Source organism: Squalius cephalus (assembly GCF_949319135.1).
Source record: "Squalius cephalus genome assembly, chromosome: 10".
In the NCBI taxonomy this organism is placed as follows: domain Eukaryota; kingdom Metazoa; phylum Chordata; class Actinopteri; order Cypriniformes; family Leuciscidae; genus Squalius; species Squalius cephalus.
In genome coordinates, this window is record NC_137131.1 from 17407395 (window position 1) to 17418662 (window position 11268).

At 38.3% G+C, this 11268-nt stretch overlaps 1 protein-coding gene across 1 annotated transcript in view; it reads right to left on the minus strand.

The window, feature by feature from the left end:
- The window catches only part of lpp (LIM domain containing preferred translocation partner in lipoma), a 207188-nt gene extending 196861 nt beyond the window's left edge, over positions 1-10327 (minus strand). The window contains exons 1-2 of the mRNA XM_079882835.1: positions 10287-10327; positions 185-305 (exon numbers count right to left, since the gene is read on the minus strand). The gene's annotated coding sequence lies outside the window, so the exon portion shown is untranslated. The remainder of the gene's footprint in view (positions 1-184; positions 306-10286) is intronic.
- Positions 10328-11268: the final 941 nt, after the last annotated feature.

Below are 11268 nucleotides of genomic sequence, written 5' to 3' on the forward strand. Positions count from 1 at the left end.
GTCATATTACTACTTGTGATGAAAACAAGCTGAAATTAGATGTCAGTGCTCCGAAGCGTGTGCTACAGCGATACGGTGAGAGAGCAGATGCGCTGAAAGACGAAGAGGGGTGGGGGGGGGGTGTGCACAAAAACAGTTTTTGTACATATTTAGAATACAAGCGACAATCTATCTTTTATATCACCTCTCGACACGAGGCTAACGCTCCCAGCGTCGGATATCCTGTTGTACACACAAAACGTTAGGGCCGACGCATTCTTCTTCCCGCACCACTTCCTCTGTTGCATGAGATAAACCTCAAGCAGCTGTGGAGGAAAGAGAGAACATGTTTTAGAATGTCAACGTGACAGTGACCTGCTTCGCAGTAGGCTGACCATGACAGAAACAGAGTGAACCTACTTCACCTTTTAAAGCTCACAAACATGTAGCCGAACAAGACTTTCAGTCCTCGAGGAAAAGGGAAATTCTTAGAGTGGATTCGTAGGCCTCTCATGCATCTTTAATGCTGTCAAATTGCAAAGATGGTTTCAGGAAATGTCAAGAATGACAAAGGCGACTGTGCTGTATTTTCTCTTTAATAATGTAAAAATCCCACCGCTACGGCGAAGCTTCTGCATTAAGCCGGTTAATGTGCAGGTGCTCATTCAACTAAATCCAGTGTTGTTCTTAAATTATTCATCGTAATATGTCCGGTACGAAAGCATGTTGCCACAGGATGATGTGCATACCTTCAGTAAACTGCTGCTAAGTTGGAGTGAGCGGTTTGGATCTTCAACCACAAAAACGAGCTTTTCAAGTCTAATGGAGATGCTAATTTGAACACAACAGGCCTATCGTTTGCCAGACATTAGCATCAAAAGGCAAGTGTGAGAAAAGGTAGAAGGCCCACAAACCAAGCACAAAACCCATATCCTCAAGCAACTAATCAAACAACTGCACATGTAGATCTAAACCCAAGATTACACAAGATAATGAATTCTAATTTGAGTGTTTAAGCATGTAAATATTCATCAGGATAGCAGAAGCAGATACAAGCCTGCGGCCGTGGCTTTTGATTCTGTGCACAGAACAGAAGGAATTGGTGTTTGCTTTGGAGACACTTAGAGAGTTATATATATTTTTTTAAGCATGGCAGATAAAGTTGCATTTACTTTGCAAAGTCAGGGCCTTTATCAAATCCATTTTGGGGCATGAAAGTTGCAGAACGCGGTTATTCGTTGGCCTCATTCTAAAATATGGCAAATTAGCACAACAGATAAACTCCATAAACCAAAGTTCTCCGGCAATTAAACAATGATGTGTCTAAATATGGATTTTGTGACTTAAACCACAGGCAAAATTCAGCTTATTGTTAGTAGTAGTATTGCTTTTTGATTTATTAGACATATAAGCCAGGTAAACTTAAAAATAAATGTGATAATTATGATATTGTTCATTGTCTTGGATGTTTGTGTATGTGCAGCTTATGAGGGAGTGAATCTCAAAGATGCTTACTGATGAAAATTGTCATAAAAAGGGCCATAGGTGTTATCTCAGCCCACCAAATTCTCAACAATTAACTTAAAAAAAGAACAAATTCAGTAAACTGGAACTGATCTCAACAGTTGTTTCATCATAATAAGCAAGCATCATTGAAGTCGGTGGCTGACCCTGTTATTTCACTGTTGCAGTGAAACAAGATTTGAACTTGTGAACTCTTGTTCTTATGAGCAGCTCATATTCAGATTCACAAAAACTGAAATTCTAAAAGGAGAAGGTGTTGCGTTGCATCTGTCCTTGGCTCTGTACATCAGTCAGTAAGGTGTGTATAAAAGTGTGTATAAAAAGAATAAGAAAGTACTATAGAACAAAATAATTGAAAGTAATGTATGAAGTCTGCTTAGAAAACTAGTGTAACTGGAAGTTTGGCACTGTTAGCATGGCCTATAAACGAGTTGGAAGGAGAAAATGGCCAAAAAAAGTTTGAGAAAACCCTGATTAACTGCATTTGACATGCTTGTAGAAATGAAAAGCAGAATGTGGTTTGTCTGACGTGAAAAGAGGCAGTAAATGCAGCCGGCAGCGTGAGACACTGAGCTGATGAGACAGTGTGTCTGACAGTTTGTCTCTCTTTACCTTCTTTCAGCACATTACTCCATTTATATTATACTCACCTGAGTGGTTTTACCCTGCAAATCTGTGAAGAGTTGGTTCTGGATATTGCGAGGAAAACAAGACAGCACGTAAACCGAGCGAAGCCTTTAAATTTTGCAGGACAGATGCTGTGGTCAGAGCAAATGGCCTTCTGGTGATGAGGTCATTTCTTTCACCGTCTGATACGATTTTCTCAACAGCAAAAAGTCATTGATGGTGTTCCATGAGCTGTTTCTGAACAATTAAATGGTAATATTACTAAAAAAATGACAACATAACTGTGATACAATTAAAAAAAAAATCTTTGTATGAAAATATTTCAAATATTGTCTAAATGACCTCAGTTTTATTGGTGAGTTTCCGCCGCAATCTTATCAGTGTTCCTACTAACAGCTCCATGCAAAGACAGCAACAACATCCATATTATCTCTAAAACAGACTCAGATAAGTGATAGGTTCAATGAACCAAAGAGAAAGGAAGAAAGAATATAGGTTTGTGGATAATTTTGGAATGTGTGTTAGGAATGAACTCATTTTCTCACCCTCATATTGTTCAAAACCCATAAGACCTTCTTTCTTCTGCTGAACACAAAGGAAGATATTTTGAAGAATGTCGGTAACCAGACAGTTGATGTACCCCATTGACTTCCATAGTAGGAAAAAAAATGCTATGGAAGTCAGTGGGGTACATCAACTGTTTGGTTACAGGCATTCTTCAAAATATCTTCCTTTGTGTTCAGCAGAAGAAAGAAATTCATACTGGTTTGAAACAACTTGAGGGTGAATAAATGATGACAGAATTTTCATTTTGAAGTGAACTAATCCTTTAATTCATATTTGAAACACAAATGAAGATCTTTTTAATACACTCAACCAAAACGTCGAGGCTTCAAAAAGTTCATAAAGAGATAGTAAAAGTAATCCATAGGGATCGAGCCATTTCATCCACGTCTTCTGAAGAGCCACGATCGCTTTATATGATGAACAGATTTAATTTAGGCTTTTATTCACATATAAGCATGCCTAGAGCACATGGATTACATTTACAATGTTTTTAAGAACTTTTAAAGAGTCAACATTTTGGTTTCATGCATGAACATTCAATGGAGGGAGACAAATCTCTCACGTTTCATTAAAAAATATCCTCATTTGCGGTTTGAAAGATAATCGAATGCTGCATGGGTCTGGAACGACATGAGAAAATGACAAAATTTTCTTTTTTGGGTGAATTACACCTTTAATTGAATTAGGACAATAAAAAGCACAAACTGCCACAATAGCAATTCACCTACAAGTTAAGCATAAGCTGACAAAGTCATCGGTGAATGATTTGATAAAGGTCACTGTAGCACAGACTGCCAAACCTTCAGTCTGAGACCCGAGACTCAGAGGGAGGTGCTCCGCCCACTCGCCCTGTGTGATGTGAAGTCAACTCCCAGGCATGTGGGAGTGTTTATGACAGCACTAATTAGCGTCTCTAGACATGCAGCGTGCACACACAACATCTATATAGAGAGATAAAATATTTAAAAGGTGGTGTTTATAATGAGACACGACGGAATTGAGAGAGCCGCACAAGTCACTAAGCCATGCCTGAGCAAAAAAAAGAGGGATATAAGCCAACAACTTTATCAGGAGCAGAACAATTTGACTGATGTTGTCTTTATTCACCATCTTACAGCTGCACAGGCTAAAGAAAATAGTTTTCTGCACACATGCACAGTTGCCAACCACATGGTCCGGCACAAATCACTAATGACACTTAATATTACGTAATTGTGACCGTCCACTTTTCCAGCATCCTTTGGTTTGGAAGTACTTTTCCAATTCCTTTTCCCATTCCCATAGGCATTGAAGACTTGATTTAAATCACAACATTCGATTCAAAGCAAAAAAAAGTGCTTGAAAAATAGACAATGAATGACTGCGAATGACATAATCAAATCAGAAATGATGATGCAATATACTGGTTGTAAATCATTTGAAGTAGGTGTTATAGTGTCAGAACAGGAATCAAGTCAAGTCAAGTTTATTTATATAGCGCTTTTCACAATACAGATTGTATCAAAGCAGCTTCACAGTATTAAATTAAAATAATACATAAATGTTTGTTTCTAGTGGAAAACGTCCACGTTTGGTAATGCTGATCAATAGTATTGTTGATTGATTAATTAAATTAAATATCCCCAACTGAGCAAGCCAAAGGCAACAGTGGCAAGGAACCGAAAAAACTCCATCAGGTGACCTGATGGAGAAAAAAAAAACCTTGGGAGAACCCAGGCTCAGTCGGGGGCCAGTTCTCCTCTGGCGTCTATAAACTAGAGGTCGGATTTAACTGTAAGATTAAAAGTATTATATGAATGCCTGGCTGAAGAGATGCGTCTTTAATCTAGTTTTAAACTGGGAGAGCGAGTCTGAGCAACGAACAGTATCTGGAAGGCTATTCCAGAGTTTTGGAGCTAAATGTGAAAATGCTCTCCCTCCTTTGGATGATCTGGATATCCTATATATGACCAAAAGCCTCGAATTTAGTGACCTTAAAGAGCGCGATGGATTATAGGACGATAGAAGGTCCGTTAAATAGACTGGAGCTAAGCCGTTTAGGGCTTTATAAGTCAGTAGCAATACCTTGTAATTAATACGGAACTTTATAAGTAACCAATGTAGTGATGATAAAATTGGTGTTATATGATCATATTTTCTTGATCTAGTAAGAACTCTAGCGGCGGCATTTTGGACTAACTGTAGCTTGTTTATTATGGATGCAGGACAACTGGCTAATAAAGCATTACAGTAATCTAGTCTCGATGTCATGAATGCATGAACTAACTTTTCTGCATCAGAAACTGATAGCATGTTACGTAGCTTAGCAATGTTTCTAAGGTGGAAAAAGGCTGTTCTTGTAACATATGAAATCTGATTTTCAAAAGATAGGTTGCAGTCTAGTATAACACCCAGGTCTTTTACTGTAGAGGATAAAGTAACAGGACATCCTACTATATTAAAGTTGTAGTGTGAGAGGTTTTGTGGGCGGTTTTTTGTCTGGATTTAATAAAAGAAAATTGCGCGTCATCCAATCTTTTATATCTTTAACACACTCTGTCAATTTGGATAATTTAGCGTTTTCATCTGGCCGTGATGAAATATAGATTTGAGTGTCATCAGCATAACAATGGAAACTAATTCCATGTTTCCTTATAATATTTCCAAGTGGCAGCATATATATTGAGAATAACAGAGGGCCTAACACAGATCCCTGCGGCACTCCATAGTTTACTGGAGTTACGATCGATTTTTCTCCATTTAAATAGACAAAATGGTAGCGGTCAGATAAGTATGATCTGAACCAGCTTAATGCTTGTCCTTGAACACCAGTATAATTTTGTAGTCGATCTAAGAGTATTGTGTGATCAATAGTATCGAACGCACGCAGGAATCTATAAGAATGTAGGCATACTGACAATTCGCAAAGCTTTGTGGGATTGACTGCCGCGATTCCCACTTAACAGCAATTATTCTGATTGGTGGAGCCGCCACAGGATTGTGGGTAATGTATATGAGTGAATTTAAAAGCATAAACCTCGGAGATCATGACAGGTTTGTCTCGAAAGGTTTATATGGTATCAGTGAAAGTTCATTTCTTTTTGGATAAAAATTATAATTTTTTGTTGTTAGGTTTGTTCTTCCTAGGGAGTAACTTAGGAATGTAGAACTCTCTGAAAATCTGTTGCAAGTATCAATTTCCTCAAAAGAAAAAAAAAAAAAAAAAAAAAGTGTCTTTTAAATGCTATAAACTTTAAAGGCTCAAGGATGAACATTCTTTACGCCTTACGTAAAGGCTCCAGAACACCCACATACACACTTATAAATATATAATTATTTTATGATCATTCAGTCCGAGAGTAAATCTGAAGAAATGGGTCAAATGGTCAAGAATTGTTAAAACAAGACATGAATACACAAACACACACACACACACACAAATCTAACTAAATGATTCATATAAAAGTGATGTCTAGAGAAAATGCATTCACAAAATAAGCATGTATGGCATAAATTCTAAATAATACTACTACTAATAATAATACAGAAATATGTAATATCAAGAACATCAGGTGTGTAAGAGATACAGGCAGCTGTCAGAACACATTTTGACATAAACCATGTTTTCTGATCCCTTAAGCGCATCTGGAGACTTTGAACTTTGACTGAACTTTCAACCTCAAATGTTAAATGAATGTGAGCTCCTTCTATTGTGCAGCCACAGAGAAAATCTCACTGAAAGCAGGACAGCACTTTCTGTAAGACACCAACAGTGTTTGGACAACAAGCCTGAGGCAATATGTGTTGTCATTTTTGTAAGCTTATAATGTAAATGTGTGACATCACATGCAAGCACCATTCAACTTATCTTCTTCTCAATATCAATCAATCACATATGGGTCAAACTAATTTAAAAAGGGGTATGGATGCTTTTAAGACACTTTTTTGTCCTTTTTGGATGTGTACCTGAAGCTCAAACAGTAGAGCATGGCACTAGCAACACAAAGGTCAAAGGTCAGCAGTGTTTAATGTCACTGTACAGAAAAACAATGAATAACTTTAATAGTAACTTTTATTAAGATCATTACAATGCTTAACTGAATAATTATCTTATGTTATAAAAATTACGCTATAAAAAAACGTAAATTATGTAATATATACACGCACATATCTTATCTTCTCCGTGGCGCAGACCCCCTAGAGTACCTTCAAGGACCCCCGGCAGGTTCACAGACCCCTGACTGAGAATGATGGCCTTTTGATTTGCAGTAATACTTAAAGGTCAATATCTTTAAGGTGTTGGAAAAGTGACATTAAGGGGATATTTCACCCAAAAAATAAAACTCCTGTCACCATTTAGTCAGCCTCATGTCGTGCCAAACTCTTGTGACTTTCTCTCTTCCATGGAACACAAAGGGAAATGTTTAGAGATGCTCTCTCTTCCATAAAATTTGTGGATGGGGACTAAGGAATGTCCAGCTCCTAAAAGAACCAAAAGAGCACCATTAAGTGTCCATAAGATTTGTGATTTATATTCTAAGTCTTCTAAAGCCATACAATAGGATATTAGTCTTTATTCACTGAAAATCTTGCTTTGGCCACCATTCACTTTCATTTAATGGAAAAGAGCAGCATGGACACTGCTTTAAATAACTACTTTTGTGTTTCAAAGATGAAAGAAAATCGTACTGCTTTCAAAAGACACGAGGGTGAGAAAATGATGATAGAATTTCTTTTGTGAGAGAACTAAACCTTTAATGTGTTGTAAAGTTATCGTCTAATTTTCAATCCCATGCAGACAAGATACTTGTCGTGTATAGCAGGGGTGAAGACATGTGACATCTGGAGTGATGTAATATCAGCTTCCATTGCTGGACGAGTTATAAAGAGCAATATCCTGTTCCGTGGATTGAGATGAGCTTAGGTAGATTAATGCTAGAGGACTGAAATGTTTGTTGTATAAAACCTCAGTTTATACAACAATGTGTCACAGCAGTATATGAAAGACTGTAATCTGGCAGATGGCCCGAAGCCCAAGAGCTGCTCCATATTAATGGGAATATCACAGGGTTTAGAGTTCATGTGACTCAATGAGATTTCAGATTGCACCTCAGAAAGAGAGAGAGAAAGCAAAGGAGGACTGGGATTATCTGTAGGGTTCCCCCCTCCACACCAAAAAAAAAAAAAAAAAAAAGGAGCACGCCCCATAATTTTAGCATTCAAGGAAAGTGGACCAAGTAAGCACCAAACAATGTACGCTAGATCACTGTTGGCCTATCAGCTTAGAGTGCCACTGATGCCCTGTGGACCTCTTCTGTAGCGCTGAGCACGCTCAGTCGACTCGCTTCAGATCTCTGCTACGCCGATCCTCCTCCACACACTCACTCGCAAACGCATCCAACAAGGGACAGCTTCCGCTCGCCAGGATATTCTGAGGGTCGCCGACAGCCTGTAAGACGAAAGAAAGAAGAGACTGCGGGAATCAGCACCTGCTTAGCCAATCCAGCCAGGCATCTTCAACATCTGCCAGCGTGTACGCTCGGCTCTGAGCCCCTCTGCCTCGTGCCAGCTTTCCCGGCAATCCCAGCTCCGTCGCCCTGCCGATCCTCGTGTTCAGCTGAAGAGCTGTCACAACCTGCTCCACTTTCTTCTCTCTCGTTGAATTCCGGATGTCCTCCGCTTCCCCCGAGGCAATCAGTGACATTTCAGATCTTTGACTGTTAAAAAAGAGACTTCTGCCTCCCATTGGCAACTTTTGGACAGACCAGAGGCGTTCCACTTCCTGCTCCAGAGATTGAGACGTGGTGAAGCTGGGGGTTCCTCGTTACCGCTGAGTAATCCCTCATCTCCCAGCATGCCCCACTCCATGCAGCAGAAACACGGTGAGAATTTTCTGTTTTACTACCTTGTTTTTTACCCTCCTGCATGACCTCACACTCACAGCAGCTCTGTGTTTTCTTTTTTTTTTTCTGCTGGGGTTGCAGTAAAGTAATCCAAAGGAAATTAATAAAAAGCAAACACATTAACAGGGAAGAAAACCGAAAGAGATGCCAGCAGAGCAATTTCCTTATTTGACACGCTCAGTGAACCAACACTGAAACTCTAGGAGAGGTCAGGGTTCAAAATGATTGGTCTTTGAATTTGTATCATAACTCTTTTTGTAGAGTTAGTAGTAATGCACTTGTACTGATTAATCAGTAGTTGGAGGTTAGTAATGCCAGATATCTGGTCAGAAATGAATAAATAGCAGCTGCAACATTCTGCTCACTTTGGTGCAATTCTTGAAAGCCTCAAAGGTCATGACTGCTAGATTAACCTTAAAGGGATAGTTCACACAAAAATAAAAATAAATGACAATTTACTCAACCTCACGTTCCAATCCAGTAGGAGTTTCTTTCTTCTGTTTTTGCCTTTGCAATGGCAGTCAATTAGGTCAAAAACAACTTTAACTTTCATTGTATAAAGTGAACCAAAGAGACATTTTTCTAAATATATTATTTGGTTTTCCACAGAAGAAACTCATATAGGTTTGGAATGACACGAGAGTGAGAATTTTTATTTTATGGTGAACTATCCCTTTCAAAGAGAAGTCCCTGAAAAAAGCCGGCGCTTGCCCCATTACTCAAGATAAAATTAATTTTTAATATGATAAGAATGTAAAATGTGTGAGCAAAATGAGCAGGCACCAGAGAGGAGAGAGAAGCGGAGAATACAAAGAAAGAGCCTGAAGCTGTTTGGACTCGGCACCCTCTCTTAATCTTAGATTGAGTGTTTTCTCTTCTTGGCATTTGCTCAAACAGTCTAAACAGAAAATGCTTGACCCTCTTATTTATTCATTCTGATGTAATTCACAAGTATTTGACATCATTTTATAAAGAGGCTCCCTCCCCTTACATATTTTCTGCCAAGTGTACTTTATTACAAGTGGGCTTAGACAAATTTCAAAACATCGCTTACTGTGATAAGGTAGCAAATCAAAACGCACAAGATCTGGGTGTCCATTAATTTGCATAGGGAAAAGATAATGCAATAACTGTTGGAAAAATGAAAACAACACGATTTGGTATCTGCAATAATAACAGCTCATGAATCAAGTGGAGATGTCTCAAGTTCCAGCAACATGACAGTGAAAGTCACAGGTAAGTGTGGGAGGAGGGAAAAAAATAATCTATTTTAGCTGTTGAGTATATTTTTTTTTGAGCTCTAAATACATATAGTCTGTACATGCACAAGCTTCCTTAATTTGTAAATGATATTAAAGCTGAATGTTCCAGCAGAACTAACCAAATAAATCAGACAGTTAGCAAGCATGTGCACACATTTCAACAGCTGCATAACTACATCATCATAGTGTTTCATAAGCATAATTTACACCAGGAATCTGTGTGCATAGGTTATTATGTGCTTTGCAACATGAACTTAAAATAACACGGTTTTACATTAAAACACGAGCATGGTATGTGTCTATTTGTATATATAAATATGTATTTAATATAATGGACATAATGATAAAAAGAGACGTAAAAGGATCAGCTCTCAAGCTATGTCGTGTGTAAAACAACTTATGATCTAGAGAAACATGAACGCAACAGCACTGAAGATGCACTTACCACAGTACGTCTGTAAGATCTCTCACCTAATTCTCTGGACTGGGACAGTCACGAAGCTGATTAAAAGCCATGGAGGAAATGGCCATGTTTACAAGCTTAGTGAAAGCTCATTTTCCACTCATGTGCTCACATCAGAAACGCTGCTCCAACACGGTCTCATTCATAAAGACTTCCTAAAGGACCTTTGGTGCTGAAGATGGCTCTCTGTTACGGTCTGCTGAGTTCACATGGTGGGACCAGTCCTCTGTCTGAATACTCTCAAGTTCACTTGACTCTCTCCAAACAGCAAATAATAAGTGTTGGAGCCCCACAAGGCTTATACTGATGATTGAGTCGTTATGAGAACAAATTCTTTCCTAAATCCTATGAAGTCACAATGGTTGTATCAATTAAAATAGAGGGCTAATGAATTCACAAAATCAGCATGGGGAACTTTTTCTCACAGGAAACTCCTGATTACACTGATTCCTATCCAGCTTATTTTGTAGTGGAAGTAAGCAATCTTCTGTGCGAGTTATGATGAGTGTGTTTTGCCACACATATTGAGATCTCATATTAAAAGATTTAATTCCTGCCTGATGCCAATAGAAAAGTACAGATTTTCATTAGGTATAAATATAAAAATAAAATAAAGTTATTGAATGGTGTTTTTAGTGTACTTGTACAGCAACCTTGATTTGCCAAGACAAATTTCTCTGCATAAACTAATAAAATAATTGAATTCTTCAGCTTATTTGCTTATCATCAACTGTAGTGAACAAATCCACAAGCAGCTGCTCATTGGACAAATAGCACTGATCTGACATTGATTTGATTTTTCTATGTTGGATAATCACTGTTTTGTCGCTCTTTTGTCAGTAATATCAAGGCCAGGTTACTCGGAAAATACCTTTTTTTCGACTCACTTTATAGACAGTACATGCCTTTATTTCTGTTTCTGTGTATAGATATGCTGTTTCTGAGGCAGGCAAAGACCAAAGTT